This window comes from Schistosoma mansoni, chromosome 3, assembly GCF_000237925.1.
Source record: "Schistosoma mansoni strain Puerto Rico chromosome 3, complete genome".
Classification (NCBI taxonomy): domain Eukaryota; kingdom Metazoa; phylum Platyhelminthes; class Trematoda; order Strigeidida; family Schistosomatidae; genus Schistosoma; species Schistosoma mansoni.
Window position 1 is genome coordinate 789,438 of NC_031497.1, and position 16,795 is coordinate 806,232.

A 16,795-nucleotide genomic window follows, 5' to 3' on the forward strand; every position below is an offset into this window, starting at 1 on the left:
TAACTTGGAATCCTGAAGGGAAGCGGAAAAGAGGAAGGCCAAAGAACACACTACGCCGTGAAATAGAAGCCGATATGAAAAGGATGAATAGCAACTGCAAAAAACTGGAAAGGAAGGCTCAGGACATAGTTGGATGGAGAATGTTGATGAGCGGCCTATGCTCATCGACGAGGGGTAACAGGCGTAAGTAAGTAAGTAAGTAATATATTCAGGCATGTTTGCAGATATGAACACAATTATGTATGTTTGTGTGAGTGGCTGAGTGAGATTTGTAGGAAATTTGATAGAAATGTGAATGAATAATTTCTACTGGTTGGGTCGTAATAAGTAGTATAATGAGTATAGTCCATTATGATTTGGTCATTGTCGATTAGACAGAATCTGTCTAGAAGAAATGAATGATTCATGCAATCAATGTTCGTAGATACCAATAAACATCAAACGATACATTTAATTTGAAATTTGTAAAATGGTGAATGGATTTGAGGTAGACATTGTGTTTCCTGGTTTTGTTGCACTATAAGTAGATGTCAATTATGTAGAGGCGTGTCGAGTTTCGAATATTTGAACGCTGCCACAGTGAGTGGTAGTGTATATGAATAAAATAAATTTAGACAACATATCGGTTGGGCTTATGCAGTTATCTATCACATCTGGAACACATCTCAACTTCAGGCTGCAATTAATCAATGGTAAGCATTGCTTATAACAACGAAACCAGTGCACGGATTCAAAAAGCTCGTTTGACTTTTGCCAACTTACGTCACCTATGGTGAAGGCGAGATATCCGTTTATCAAATAAGGGACGAGTATACTGCACAGCAGTTCGCTCTGTTCTACTTTACGTGTGAAACACAAGCCAAGTGAATAGAGAGATAAACTCTGAATCTCTACGAGTTCACCAGAGGGAAACCTGAAACTTATCCACTGCAAATACAAGTCATTATCTTCATAATTCACTGCCAAATTATTGGCAGTCACAAAAATATTTTAGGCGTATGAACCAATCGAATTTTGGTCACTAAGGAATATCTGACTAATTCACTGAAGGCCATACAAAATGTCTACCTTAATGAGAAATATCAATTTGCAAATGTACAATTCATTCGAAAATCCATACTACCATTCATATAACAAGGAAAATTGCATGCCAAAACATTGCAGCAATTTGACCTCAATTCGACTGTACCACCTACATGGATACTGACAGCATGCATTCAATATACTACTTATATGCGTGTTCAGCGACAACTGATTTCATTCACTGTCAAAGATATATGAACATGATATGTTCAGTCTATTTATCGAATCCGGTGAGACGCATTCAGTTGGTGCGTGTTTTAAGTAACTCAAAATATTGTTATTGTTGTATATGATGTTGTAAATTATGTGGAGAATAGTGAATGAATAGTTGTACATATGTGTACATAGGTGGAATGATGATATGTTTTCATGAGATTTTTTAGGTGATGAATTGGTTGGGGCATTATATATTGAGTATACACTCGGACGCGTCCGTATTCACAGGCAGATGCTTACTTTAAGGCTAGGAATTAAACTTAGGGTTTTCATCACGAACTGACATCAGCTATAATGCTAAAACTCTATTTATCCAATTGGATAATTGAATTCCGCGCCAAAATCTTATGATCACTTCTCTTGTAGACGCTGAATTATCACGTCTTCCCTAAAATCCGCTGTAAACCGATCGTAAGTAAGCATCAGGTACCGAACTTAGCGCCGTGACCTTTCTTTATCGGTCTTCTGCCAAAATACATTCTATGTCTGATCATTGCCACATACTACTTATATGAATATAAGTAGAGCGCACTACAATAGTATGCTGTCAATAAACATATAAACATTTATTCATTTTTTTTATATTATAATCATTAAAATGTTCAACTGATCTCTTGATTTCGTTCACTGTTACATTTTCCACTGCTATTGAAATCATTGCTCCAATATCTTGTTATGTTGACGATATAAAATGTGGAAAGAACTAAACAAAAATAATTTTGACCATTATTTAATGGACAATTAATTGTAAATATCTGAATCATAGAGGAGGTCAATCATAGCTCAATGACTGATTGGTAATCTGTCAGATAACGATTCTGGTTGAAGTTGGTTCAATCCCCATAAAGAGCATCACTTACCTTAAAATTCCATTTATGGACTCCAGATAGTCAACCAATATGACATATCAAAATCAAGAAGACTATCTTCTCGACTACTTCCAACTAGTTGATATGAAAATATTGGATTAGTAACGACTCTATAAGTTGATCAGTAAAATTCGATCATCATTAAGGACTACATATGCATAGCGTCGCCTACAGCTTAGTGATTTATCGATCGTAAATGTGGCATTTAGAAAATGGTGGCAATTTCTTCTCAAGTCCAACGTAATGTACATTAGTTAACTAACTGTTCACTTAGCATTACCGTTATATATATATATATATATATATATATATATATATATATATATATATATATGACTATTCATCTATCAAATGTCACTCTTCAATTCAGGATTAGATGGACTGTGATTAGCTGGGGAATCTAGAACACTCGATTCATCCTATTTGAGACTGATTAACTGGATGTACGTACGCATTCTAAAAGCTTATTACATAATAATCATATCTATGTAAACCACTCAGGATGAACATTTACCAGTACAGGTTGATGCAAATGTCAGTCCTGATTATCAGCAACGAAATAATTCAAATCAGTATTAATGCACAATGACATCCATCAAAGTATAACATATAATTCAATATCAATACAGTTATCTCATTCATTCACATATGCAATTACCTTATCAAACCTGTAAAATAAAATTATTCACTAATACTAGTACTAGTAATAATAATAATAACTCACATTTATTAAATTGAATTGCATCGATGTCATATCGAAGTGGATTTAAATAAGGTTGAATTTCCAAAACTGTTCATCGAGATATTATTGTCTATCCTTTAATTATATAAGTGTTATATAAGGATGGCTCGTTGGAAAACTGAAGAAGCCCAAAAAGAGCCGAAGACATTCCATACAATCACCGCTAGGGGAATATTCTAGAATGTCGACGTGTAGCTTCCCTATTGGATGAATAAGAAGGACCCCCTATGTGCCTATTGGCTGTCCGAAATGATGATTTACTTTCAGACAAAAAAACTATAAATACATGAGATTTCTGTACTATATTTGACACTATTTTGGGAATAACATTCCTACTTACTAGTCTTCTGCTTTCGCTCTTGCAACGTTGCGGGTTCGATCGTTCAAGTAGTCTAGTAGTACGTGGCATAGCAAGAATCTAAAGCTCTAGATATAACATGTTAGTTTCTTAGACTGTTGTATTTTTTTATATTTTCCTATCAGAAAGCACTGGTTGCACCATTGCCATATATTATCCTATTATTTCAGATTTATCAAAAAATTAATTATCACCTTATGGCTTTACTGTTATGTCACTTAAAACTGAGTTGTGGATGCATTGTGATTCCTGATTTGTATTGTTTTGCAGCCAGGTATCTTAGGGCATATTAAATTTTACGAGTTTTTGGGTCATGAATGTATAGAATACTATTGAGAAGTTAACTGTCTGTTAAGTTCATCTTCTGACAAGACAGTAGGTTTTGAATGACTCAAGTATTAAGAGGTGTTTAGAATATCGGCCGTTATTCCATAGTTACTGTATCATTAGTAAAATAGATCATTAGTCCGACGGGTAATATTAGCAGATAAGTGGTTAATGATACGTCTTGCTTATTTTGGTTTTTTCCCCGTCGTCACTGATAAGTCTTGTTGATTGAACGCTATACACGGATCCTAAGCTAGTCTTGTACCCCCAAGCTAGAAATACACAGCGACTTGAACATGAGAGAAAAGGCACAAAATATGCGGGAAGCACTTTACTCCAAAGGTTCCTTCATGTACAGAAAATATAGAATTTTTATATTATTTTAGAAGTCCTTAGTTTTTCCTGAAAATTCTAGAATACTACTAAACATAGTAGTAGTATAGTAATCAGCCAAGCAGAAACTCCACATATGATTTTTCATTTTCGCGATATTTCTAGCAAAACTTCTAATCAAACGCTGATTGGATAAAAGGCTTCTTAATGTTTTCCTGAGCTTGTCATTTCTATTGCGAGAAATTTGCAGGATCATCCCAACAGTTTGTAGTGACCGGCTTGTCACGACAAGAACACGATTGGAATAATAGAAACAATTATTATTATTGGAACCAATTGTACCAGCGATTGTTTTACTGTACTTGTTTAACTGTATCAAACTCACTTCTTGTTCCACTATCCGCCTTGTTTGGTTCGAACTTTCTTACGCTCTGCCCATTTTGCCTGTACTCGTTGGCACGTCTCGGTATTCTTTCGATACCACGAGATCACCAATAAATACACTCTATCTGGACTAATTAAAGTCTTCTGGTTTGCGAGTTATCGAAGGGACCAAGTCGTTTCTGGGCGCGTAATCGTATTTTAGTGGTGATTATAGTTCGTCCTCGATTTGATACCATCTACAAGTTAATGATCAGACAACTGCCTTCATAATTTAAAAAAACAAACACGATTTTGTCATCTGGATCTTGATATAATATTCAAAACAACAACAACAACAAATCGATTCATTTCCAATCAATTAAAGATGTTCAACCGAATGTTGACACACCTGAAACTTTGCTCACCAATCAAAAGAAGATAATTAAACAAAATTGAGAAAAATTTTCTGAATAGAAACATTATTCTCACTAATGATATTCATAATTGATTATTTTTTGGTGAATTCATTGAATATCGATTAGTTTTGATGGAATAATATTTCTTTTCTTTTTTTTGTTGATTTAATCAGAAAATTCTCAATAAGTTTAATCGTTATTTGGTTTGAGCATAGTTACAGGCGGGTACAAGTTCTTGGTAGATTAAAATTGAAAAAAACAAACAAACAAACAGAAAACAGAAGGGGGTTTTTGTGAAGATTTAGTATTTGCATAATTGAAAGCATGAGTCAATTGAAACTAGACCACCAAGGGAAACCTGGAAGCACTAGATTCATGCTTTCAAATATGCAAATACTAAATCTCTAAAAAAACCCTTCTGATAATAATAATAATAATAATATGCTCACTAGTGACAGACTTCAAGAGATAATTCCTGGAGTTCTAGTGAGAAGCAGTGACCAATGGAGTTCAAACCAGGTATGTTGTGAGATAGGAACTCACTGAAGACAATTGGTGAACGGTTGCTCAACTTCATGGATTGGTTAAAGTTAGACATTGACACCATCGGACGCCGGCTCAGTGGTCTATCGGTTAAGTGCTCTGGTGCGAGACTGGTAGGTCCTGGGTTCGAATCTCGCGAAGCGAGGTCGTGGATGCGCACTGACTGAGGAGTCTCACAATAGGATTAGTTGGCCGTCAAATGCTTCCAAGTTCTCCATGGTGGTCTAGCTTCAATCGATTCATGCTTTCAACTATGCAAACAGAAAACAAACGATATTAGTTCAATGAATTTTCTAAGTAAATATACAAAACAATAAACATTTTATCAGTATTTCGCATAGTGATTAAGACTAAAATTTAATCCTATTTGAAATTCGTCAGTTGGATATACTTGAATCTCAGAGTTAATGTTTAAATTAAAATGTGAACTTAATAATCATCTCTCTTTAAACAACAGAATGCCATCCATCAGGCTACTTATTGAGTTATGATGATTATCAAGTGGTTTTATTACTGTATAGTTTGTCCGTTTTTAATATTCAAGATGATTTTGATAAGTCTTCCTTGGTACAGAGATTTCAACCAAGGAGTTTAGCCTGGTATTTCTTTGTTAGCAAGTATTTGAAATATATAAGCATATAGCCAATGCAGATAATATATTGAAATATCCCCTGTTGAAAAAACTATATCCTGATATAAAGAACCAATCAAATTCTGTCTTGAATAAAAAAGATGAAGAAAGAGTAAAACACACAGGTACAACTAATTACTATTATCACTATTATGCATCATCTATTATTAAAGTATCACTTAATTTGTTAAGTCTGGTGAGTGTTTTTTAGTAAGCTTTTTTCTACGGCGTGGGGTTGCCAACCCTATGTCTAAACCACTTCTTTTACCCGGGATTGGGACCTGCAGTAACTCTAGAAGAGGTACAGGTGGAATTCTAGACATTGGACGACCGATCCGTTCTAATGTGTAGCTTCTCAATAGTGTGCGTCCGCAATCCCGCACTCAGGATTCGATCACAGCACCTTTGATCTCACGTGCGAACGCTTAACTGCTAGACCACTTTTGGAATTTTGTTAAAGTATAATTCCATAATGCGTTATTTATTAAATGATCAATCTTAAATATATATGTAAACATAGATTTTGAATAATAGACCCTGCGCTCATTAGTGATCAGTTTCTAAAGGTCATTCTCAGAGCTATTGTAAGTATCAGTAACTAGGCGAGTTCAATCATGTCAGGTGTGATGTAGCTACCCAACAATGGCATTGGAATATGGTTGTACAATATCGCGAAGTAATAAAAATTAGAAATGTGAATTGTTGAAGTGATCTAAAAGTCAAGTGCTCGCCATGAGGGTCCTGGGCTCGATCCACATCAGATTCTTCGATTTGTACTATTGAGAAATGCTATACTACAACAAAATAGCTGTCCAGTGCTCCCTCCCTTCCAATAGTTGTCTAATTAATATCACTCACTGATGTAAGTTATGGAAAAAAACAGTGTCCAACATGTTATTCACCAAAAATATCCCAGTTTCATGGAATGAAATTTCATATGTCATTTTGTAACTATTCATAAAAAATTAACTCAGTTTTCAAAAATTCAGAAAATTGTAAAAGCAATAACATTCTGTACTTCACGCATTATTGTTTCGTTTCATAATGACTAATTGTTTCCATCATTTGAATAACAGATGAGGAATCCCATAATAAGACAAAACCTACCGTCTAGTGCTTCCAGTTTTTCCATGGTGGTCTAACTTCAATTGACTCATGATATCAACTATATAAGATATGATAAACACTTAAATAATATAATAATTCTTTCATAGTAAATGAATCAATAAATAAAATTAAAAAAAAAGATTGAAATAATTGAACCATACTTCCTAAGTGAATGAATGAATACAACCATAAATATGATGTAACAGGTAAACATACACCAAAAAAAAATTGATATCTATATACATATATAGACATATATAATATGGTAGATACATAGGTAGCAACAATTTCAAATGACTCATTCGAATCCTACCGTTTTTTTTCCTGTTATCTCTGTGTACATATAAATAAAATAAAAAAAATCTAATTTATATTGATTTGATAGATACAAAAAAAATTGATCAGATGATTGATTAACATTGGATTAATTTATGCTTAAAATGAAATTTGAAAACTTGGATAAAATTATTTTTTTTTATTTTTGAAAAAAAAATTTGTTTTTTTTCTTTGTTTTAAGACTCCCCTAATAGGTTGTTTTTTGTTTTGTTTTCTTTCATCTATAAATCAACTATGATTATTGTGTGTTGAAGGAATTGATGGATTAAAATTATTTTTTAAAGAAATGGAAATAATTTTATAAATAAATTCGAAGTAAATAAGTAAACCTTAGTGATAATGGGATGGAGTACTGTGTTGCTATGTAAAATTATGTATGAGTTAAGAACAAATCAGTCAGATTTCAGGTTATACCTCTTGAATTTTTACCAGGAAATTCATTCACCTATGTGGTTAAGTAGCTTCTAGGCCTAATGGCCGAGATCAGTACGTAATGAAAATCCGAACTTTAACCGATAACCTCAATCATAGTTTGTTACACCGAATCACAAGTTTATTTTTGAACATATTAATTGGTTGAAGATCTTCAAGGTGATCTTAGTATCACTTAAAGATCGTCCATAAATCATAAACTTGCTCAACGAACTTTCTTATTATTTTGTTTATTTAGTAAAACTTAAGGTACAGTCAGTCCAATCAGGATGTACACATATCAATACAATCTGATCAAATGTAAATCTTAATACCAACTATGAGAAATTATAAATCTTTATATAAATCTTCTATAAGTTTTGTAGACCTTTTTCATGCTGTTGTTATTTGTCGTTCAAACAACTATTCTACTGTGACTCGAACTCAGGATCTTCGATCTCGCACGATAACACTTAATCTCTAGAGCACTGAGTCGGTATCCGGTGGTGTTTATGTCTAGCTTCAATCGATCCATGATGTTGCGCAACTTTTCATCTCTTATCTGAGGTAGATGACTGTTTCCACCCGAAATGGATCGGACTCTTTTGGTCACGGAGACAGTTATTCACTTCAGACAACAGATGAAGAGTTGAGCAATATCATGGATCGATTGAAGCTAGACATAAACACCACTGGATGCCGACTCACTGGTCTAGAGGTCAAGCGTTCTCGTGTGAGAATGAAGATCCTGAGTTCGAATCGTGGATGTGCACTTCTGAGTAGTCCCATAGTATGACGAAACAACCTTCTAGTGCTTTTAGGTTTTCAACGGTGGTTTAGTTTAGCTCAACCTGTGAATTCAACTGTTAAAATTACTACAATCTTCACAAGTCCTCATTCTGATAATTATGTTATCCAAATGAATAATAATTGATATAGAAGATATCAATATCGTATAGACATTAGATATTCCTTGTGAATAGACCATAATGTCAATGAATATATATCACCTGATACACTCTATCATGTGGGGAAAACCGAACAAATAGACAAGTATTCGGGTGTACATACACCTAATTACAACATATTATACATATAACTGAATATTTTGAATCTTGCTATAAGCATATTATCAGTTAATTAGTTAATAAATCAACTTAAAATATGCACTCGAAATTAATAATCGCAGTGAACTTTATATAAGATTAAATGCTTGTGTATAGAATATAATCCATGAAACTACGAACTATTGAACTGAGTTATGTTAGTACTAACAAACTCCTTGGATGGAGTTTATGTGATTATCGTAAACAATAATTGATAATGTGTTTGTGATATTAGTCAGAATCATTCACAATGAGGCAGATACAGGAACTCTTTATTTTCCCTTAGATCTCATCTTTTAAAATTATCTTATATTTTACTATTCTGTAAATTTATTCGTTTTTTCAAATTATGTTATCTATGGAAAATGTTTTCTAATATTCCTGGCACTGTTATTGTTTGTGCTACTATAACGTTTGTCTTCATCAGTGCATCTTGCTATGCTGATATGGTATGACAACTCGAACAGATATACATGCGTTTAACCGCATTTCACCTTAATCAAGTCAATGAAAAGTTCTCTGGTGGTTACCAAAACAAAACTAAACCAAATAATAAAAAACGACTCGATGGATGGGGCCACCACACAGATATTTGGGCCGAATATATGGGCAACTCATCAGTGAGCACAAATGACCTCACTAAGAATTGAAACTAGAACCTCTAATCCTCCTAGGGCTTTTGATCGTTAAAGTCCCTGGATTGAAATATAATGGTACAATTCTAATTAGTATAATCAAATAGGACACTTTGCTATACTCACTAAAATGCTTTTAAGAAGTGAATTTATTTATATTGTAAATCTTAATTATTAAATAACTAAGCCTCTAACATTAATTAATTCGTATAGAATTCATACAAGAATACTTCCCTATGGTGTATCTGTTACAATCGTAGTAAATAAGGTAATTTACTAACGTATCAACTGAATTTTAAGTAATGATTTATGTACGAAGAATGCTTGTTATCTAAACCACTTAACTACATTTAAACATGAAAATTCAATCAGTGCATTGTAAAATTAACATTTCCAATGGTTTGTAAAAGACTATTTTCAACATTGAACATTTCAATGGTTTACCTGAACGAATCAATTTACTCCGTTGATTTGTTTTATCTTTTTAGCATAGAATGTAAAAAGTCGTTTTTTAACTAGTATTGTACTGTACAACTTAACGACAATTCATCATATTAAAAAAAATCTATTATTCGACAATTTATCTGAGTTATGACCGTAGATTTATCATAGATTCACCTCTACTATGGAAGTTATGCTTATGAAATAATATGTAAATTATTAATAATAAGGATCATTGAAAATGTATAGATGAAAATGAAATTATCAATGTATGATGATGAGGAGGAGGTAGCCAACCTCGAAAACAAAAACAGAGCTCATCTCAAACCACTGAATAGTATTATCTCTTAAATTCTACTTGAAACTGGTTATAATTTGGTTAGTTTTTGTAGTCATAACTACAAAATAAGAATACTAACTGTTTTTCCCACTTATTTTGACAAGTAGTTGTTTTATTTTCTTTCTAGGCAAGAGCATCAATGATAACAAGACTTAAATGGTATCAACATTTTCACGAAATTCTTTACATTATCTTTTTTCTGGTTAGCATTTTTTTAGCGAGTTGGTTTTCTACAGGATGGGGTCGCTAACCCCATACCCAACCCACCTCCTTTATCCGGGCTTCGGACCGGCAGTAGCCCCCGGAAGAGCTACAAGCAGAGTTTTTACACTATATGACAGTATATAAGATATTGGAAGATAAACTTATGAATATTACAATATTACAAATTTTCTACAGACTACTCATTATACCATTCCATTATTTTTTCAAAATAAAATAGACTATATTCACTTAGTATTGTTTGTTTGAATCTTCCCATTGATGTTTAGGACTGTAACTGGTCAATCTCTTATTGGCATACGTACATACTGTGCGTATTGCCTTGATATAGCCTTAATTCACAAGCATTATAAACAAAAATGGATAGTGGCTAGCAGTAGAATCCAGGACGCGCATTTCGTCCTACATGGGAATATATTGCATTAGAACTACAAAAAACGAATCACATTTATCCACAAAATAATTATTAAATTCTACATTATTAAGAGACTAACGATTTATGGTATGTTCATGTTTCTTTTTAATTTTTGGTGTTTCGAAATTGAACAATAATTATTAAAACCAATTATTTAATTTAACATTTATGAAATAACTGAATAGTTCACGTCTATATCAAGTAAGTTTTAATGATGTTAACGATGTTTCCCCCCCCCCACAAGAAACAGTATGCATTTCCCAGTTAAAATTACTTTACCTAGACGATATTACATAATCAGAGGTATTCAGTCCAGTTACCAAAAAAATCTTGTGTGCAATTTTAAATAACTTACATCTGATTAAAATTCTATCATTCATAATGAAATTATTAAAATGAGAAACCAACTTTGCCCCCCCCAACCCGATGAATATTTATTTACCATGTAATTTACAAGATCCATTTGAACTTTGTAAAATGTACAAATTATATAAGATGTTGATTGACAATTTAAACTGATAATTAAATACAGTGCTACAAATTTTAGTACAATTGCTTATCAAAACAACTACTATTGTACTACAGTATATGTCTGATAGAAGAGATCTTGAAATTAGTATATGCTTCATCTGATATACATATATACCTCAAGTCTCAGATTTCATTCGCTAATTAATGAATCTTATATATGTTTTGCATAGAAACTAAATAATGTTGTTTAATCTAGATTATTACAAGTTTATACACATAAATTTTAATTACAATCAGAATATGGAAGAAGTCAACCAGTTTATATTGATTGTTCATTAGTTCATTTCTCTACTAGATAGTGTTAATCTTTTGTTAATAATACAATTAATTTTACACCTTAACTACTACATTACATGTAATGACCATATTACTTACTAATGTTATTATTTCTTTTTCGTAAAGATTCCCACTTATTTCAATTATTATGACGCTTGTTTGATTAGTTTTATGAAGTAAAAAAAAGAAAACTTTATAATATTGAGTAAAACTTGAACAATTAATCATATTTTTCAAGGCGAACTAATGATTTTAATTAAACTGAAAGGAATTAATAGTTTAATTCATGAGTCAATTGAAGCTAGACCACTATGGAAAATCTGGAAACAGGAGACGACCATTTCGTCTTAGTATGGGACTACTAAGAAGGAATGACTTTGAAATGAAATTTCGATAAATACATATATGTATAAACATACTGCATCACAAAGCAAGCCCTCACATGGAATCCTGAAAGCCAAAGGAAAAGAAGAAGACCAAAGAACACTGCATGGGGCAGAGACGTGGAGAACTACAAAAGCCATCATCCAGAAGATACAAGTGTTTATTAACACGTGTCTACGTAAGATACTTTGGATCTGTTGGCCAGAGACTATCAGCAACAAGTTACTTTGGGAGACAACAAACCAGATCCCAGTGGAGGAAGAAATCAGGAAGAAACGCTGGAAGTGGATTGGGTACACTTTCAGGAAATCACCCAATTGCATCACAAGACAAACACTCACATGGAATCCTGAAGGTCAAAGGAAAAGAGGAAGAACAAAGAACACATTACATCGATAAATGGAGACAGACATGAGAAGAATTAACAAAAATTGGATAGAACTAGAAAGGAAGACCTAGGACAGAATGAGTTGGAGAATGCTGGTCGGCGGCCTGTGCTCCATTGGGAGTAACAGACTTAGGTAAGTATGTATGTATGTATGTATGTATGAGAAATCATCATCATATATATACATATGACACAAAGTAAATGTACTTTTTATGAATACATATACGTATAAGCATACTGCATCACAAGGCAAGCCCTCACATGGAATCCTGAAGATCAAAGTGAAAGAGGAAGACCAAAGAACACATTACACCGAGAAATAGAGACAGACATGAGAATAATGAGCAAAAATTGGATGGAACTAGAAACGAAAGTCCAGGACAGAGTGTGTTGGAAAATGCTGGTCGGCGGCCTATGCTCCATTCAGAGTAACAGACTTAAGTAAGTATGTATAATATATAATATAATATTTTATGTATTTGAAAAAAATAATTAATAAAAGTACATGTTCAAAAACACTACAAGTTTCTTGTTTTAACATGTTTTCTTTCAAAATTAACTATGAGAAATCATCATCATCATATGTATATATAAATATATAATTATGGTACAAAGTAAATATACAAAAAGTAAAGTACTTACAGATTTACATTGATAGAATATTACAATTCTATATGTATAGATCTGATCATTGAAATAATAATGATAATAATAATCAAATCATTTAAAATAAAAGAATATAAAAGAGAATTTTTAAAAAAATGGGGGGGTTTTCATTTATTTAATTCTTATTGGTGGAATAATAAACTACCAAAAAAAATTTAAAAAAAAACTTTGACAACTTTTAATCTGATTGGTTATTTCAAATTTTTTTAAAATAGTAGTTGTCTATCTGACCGGGCTAAAAGAGATATAGGATATATATATGTCTGTTTAATGTACGTGTGTATATATATGGCATGTGTGTAATATTGTGTATATATATCTATGTATGTATGTGTGTAATATGTAATTTTATGTATGTCTGTACCACAATATAGAACTTGGATACAGTATACAGTTAAAAAAAATTTTATACTCGCCTATATATGAATGGGCGTAATTATTAAAATTCCATTTCCTCTCCTGTAATAGATTACATTTGTTGGGAGGAATGTATATATATATTTACCTATTTATTCATTCATTTATTAAACTAGGAATTCTTGACTATTCATGTATCTAAGGCTTTTTTGAAAAAAAATTATTATTTTTTTTATTTAAAAATAGAAACAAACGATCCACACAAATGAAAAATAAAATCAAACTGCTTTTTTTTATTAAAAAAAAATAAGCAAAATACTAACAATTCTAAGCAAAGATGGATAGTGGCTAGCAGTGGAATCCATCTTTGCTTATAATGCTTGTGAATTAAGGCTATATCGAGGTAATACGCACAGTATGCACAAATGGCCAATAAGAGACTGACCAGTTGTAGTCCTAAACATTAATGGGAAGATTCAAACAAACAATACTAAGTGAATTCAAAATACTAACATGTTACTAAAAGGAAATTACGCAAGCAGAGAAGAAAAAAATTTTTTTTTGTATTTGATTTCACTATTACAACCCATTTGTTGATATGAATATGTATTGATTAAAACATTTAATGATTTATGTCCATATGTATGTTTAAAAACTAAGATGATTATTTACCTACCTATCTACCTACCCCATGAATTTGATCGAACTAATTTACCATACATATTTACTCTATTACATATACTTAAATTTCATTAAAATATTCGACTGTTTTAACTCCGCCTGTAGCTTTTCTAGTGCTACCGCCAATCCTAAACTCGACTAAACAGAGGAGGGAGGGTTGGATATAGGGTTGGCAACCCCATCCTGTAAAAAAGAAACCTTGCTAGAAGAAAAAATAACGCTAACCTGTGTTCACAAATGTTTCACACTTTTCCCTCTTACTGTTTATTAACAAACGTACATAATATATATATATATATATGTGTGTGTGTATGTGACTGTGTGCAGTAAATTTATAACGTATGTGTATAATAATTTAATACAAAATTTATTTCCCATTCCTGTTACTTACTGCCTGTCTGTGATTTATCAGTCTGATTAAAAAACAAGACAGGTTACATTTATCATATTTCCTATAGAAACCAATTTGGTTATCTTAATATACCTCTATATTTATTGTGTACATGTCCATTGTACATTATCAATAATCAATATTTTGATAAATTTTTAAGGCAGTAATCTGGGCAAAAAACCAAAGATATAAACATAAAAAACTTTAAAAAAAAATTTGTTATGTAATAGTTACTATATTGGCGAAATGGGAAATGTTTAATCATAACCACAATAGCTAAGTCATACAAATGCACTGTATGAATAAAAAATACAAATGAACACTAGAACTATCAGACAAGAGCTAGTGAGAAACCGAATGATGAAATGGTCTCTCAACTTCGTGGATTGGTTGAAGTTAGACATTAACACCGTCGAATGCCGGCTAGCTCAGTGGTCTATCGGTTAAGTGCTCGGGCGCGAGACTGGTAGGTCCTCGGTTCGAATCTCGCTCGCGAAGCGGGATCGTGGATGTGCACTACTGAGGAGTTCCATAATAGGACGAGTTGGCCGTCAAGCAGTGCTTCCAGGTTTTCGATGGTGGTCTAGCTTCAATTGACTAATGATTTCAACTATGAAAATACTAAATTCTACATAAAACCCCTTCAGAAACAGAATAAGAAATACAAGTAATACTAAGTGAATCTAAACTTCACCCCATTGCACAAGCAAGTGGCTATCAGAACTCAATAGCTGAGTGGATAACGTGATGGAGTTCGAAGCGAAAGGTACTATGTTCTAGTCCCTGAGTGAACATCAACTCTGAGATGTAGTTACATCCAGCTGACGAGTCCCAAATAGGACGAAGTGACGCGCGTCGTGGATTCCACTGCTATCCACTATCCATCTTTGCTTAGAATAAGATAATGTTTGAATAGTTAATATGTTAGTGACATTTCAACGTAATGGTTTATATTGTCGACTAAGGTATACACTTTGTCGATAAGTACCAATAAGTGTGAACTTGCAATAGTAAATCATGAATTATTATTAGTTGTGTAGTGGTTCATTATTTGAAATAGTGGTTACAATGGGATTGTTATGTTTTAGTGCTGATCTAATTAATTCTAAGTGTCTTGATCCTAAAGAAGGTCAGTTGTGGACTGAATAGCTTAGTGATAACATTTCAGACTGTTAACTTGGGTGACACTTGAGTGAGTATAAGTACCTTCAAGATAATAAGTACACCTTGCTGATGAGCATCAGAGGGTACGAAACCCAGGTCGGAGATTTACTGTCAACCGCCTTCAACCAAGTGATATATATATATATATACTGCCTGCTTTCTAAATCGATTTACCTCAAATCCAAATTAGTTTTCTACAATTTTTATCCAACAATTGGCTAACCTGAGTAAGATGGTAACAATTTTGATTGAACTAAACAATACCACTTGCAATTCTTTTGGACATATAAGTAAAACTAGTATGAAGAAGATGGAGATAAAAAAAGAGTAGTTGAGTGTTAAGATAAAAAATAATCTAAGAAAAAAATTTTATAGGATTAATAGCAATTTAAAAGAAGGTTAAGTCTATGGTCAAACTATGGTAGATTGAACATGTTCCATTTATATACAAAGTTTATTCTGAAATCGATGCGTTCCTAACAGTTATGCGATGCATAAGTTTCCAAGTTGTTTAACTTTATGAATGAATGATAGCTATTAATTTTTGGAGGTACTTATGGCAGCTGATGAAATGAATGAATAAGTTTGATTTCGAAACTAATTACAAAAACACAGATTAACCGTTTCATTCCCTACGTTGGATGATTCTTGTTCAGTCAACTTAACACTGAGATAGTTATCCCTGAAGGCATCAGATGAACATTGAGCTGTATCATGAATTGACTAAAGTTGTAGGTCACTATTAAACAAATTCATGGCTCAAATGATAAACATTTGAAGATATCAACAAGTGAATTATCGAAAGCAAAAGAAGCGCTACACAAATGTTAACTTCTAATTTTCACCACCTCTGACTTCTCATTTTAATTGGATCACAAAACTTCGATATCTATCAGTAAATTAGATAATTTAAAGAATACTAAACCAATATCTAATGATAAATTAAATAATATATTTGTAATATCCCAATGAGTAGAAAAATTAGATTTTCTGATGTTTCGTGACTCAGTGTAAGTCACTTCTTTAGAGAATAGAAACAATCTAATGGTTTACATAACCAATG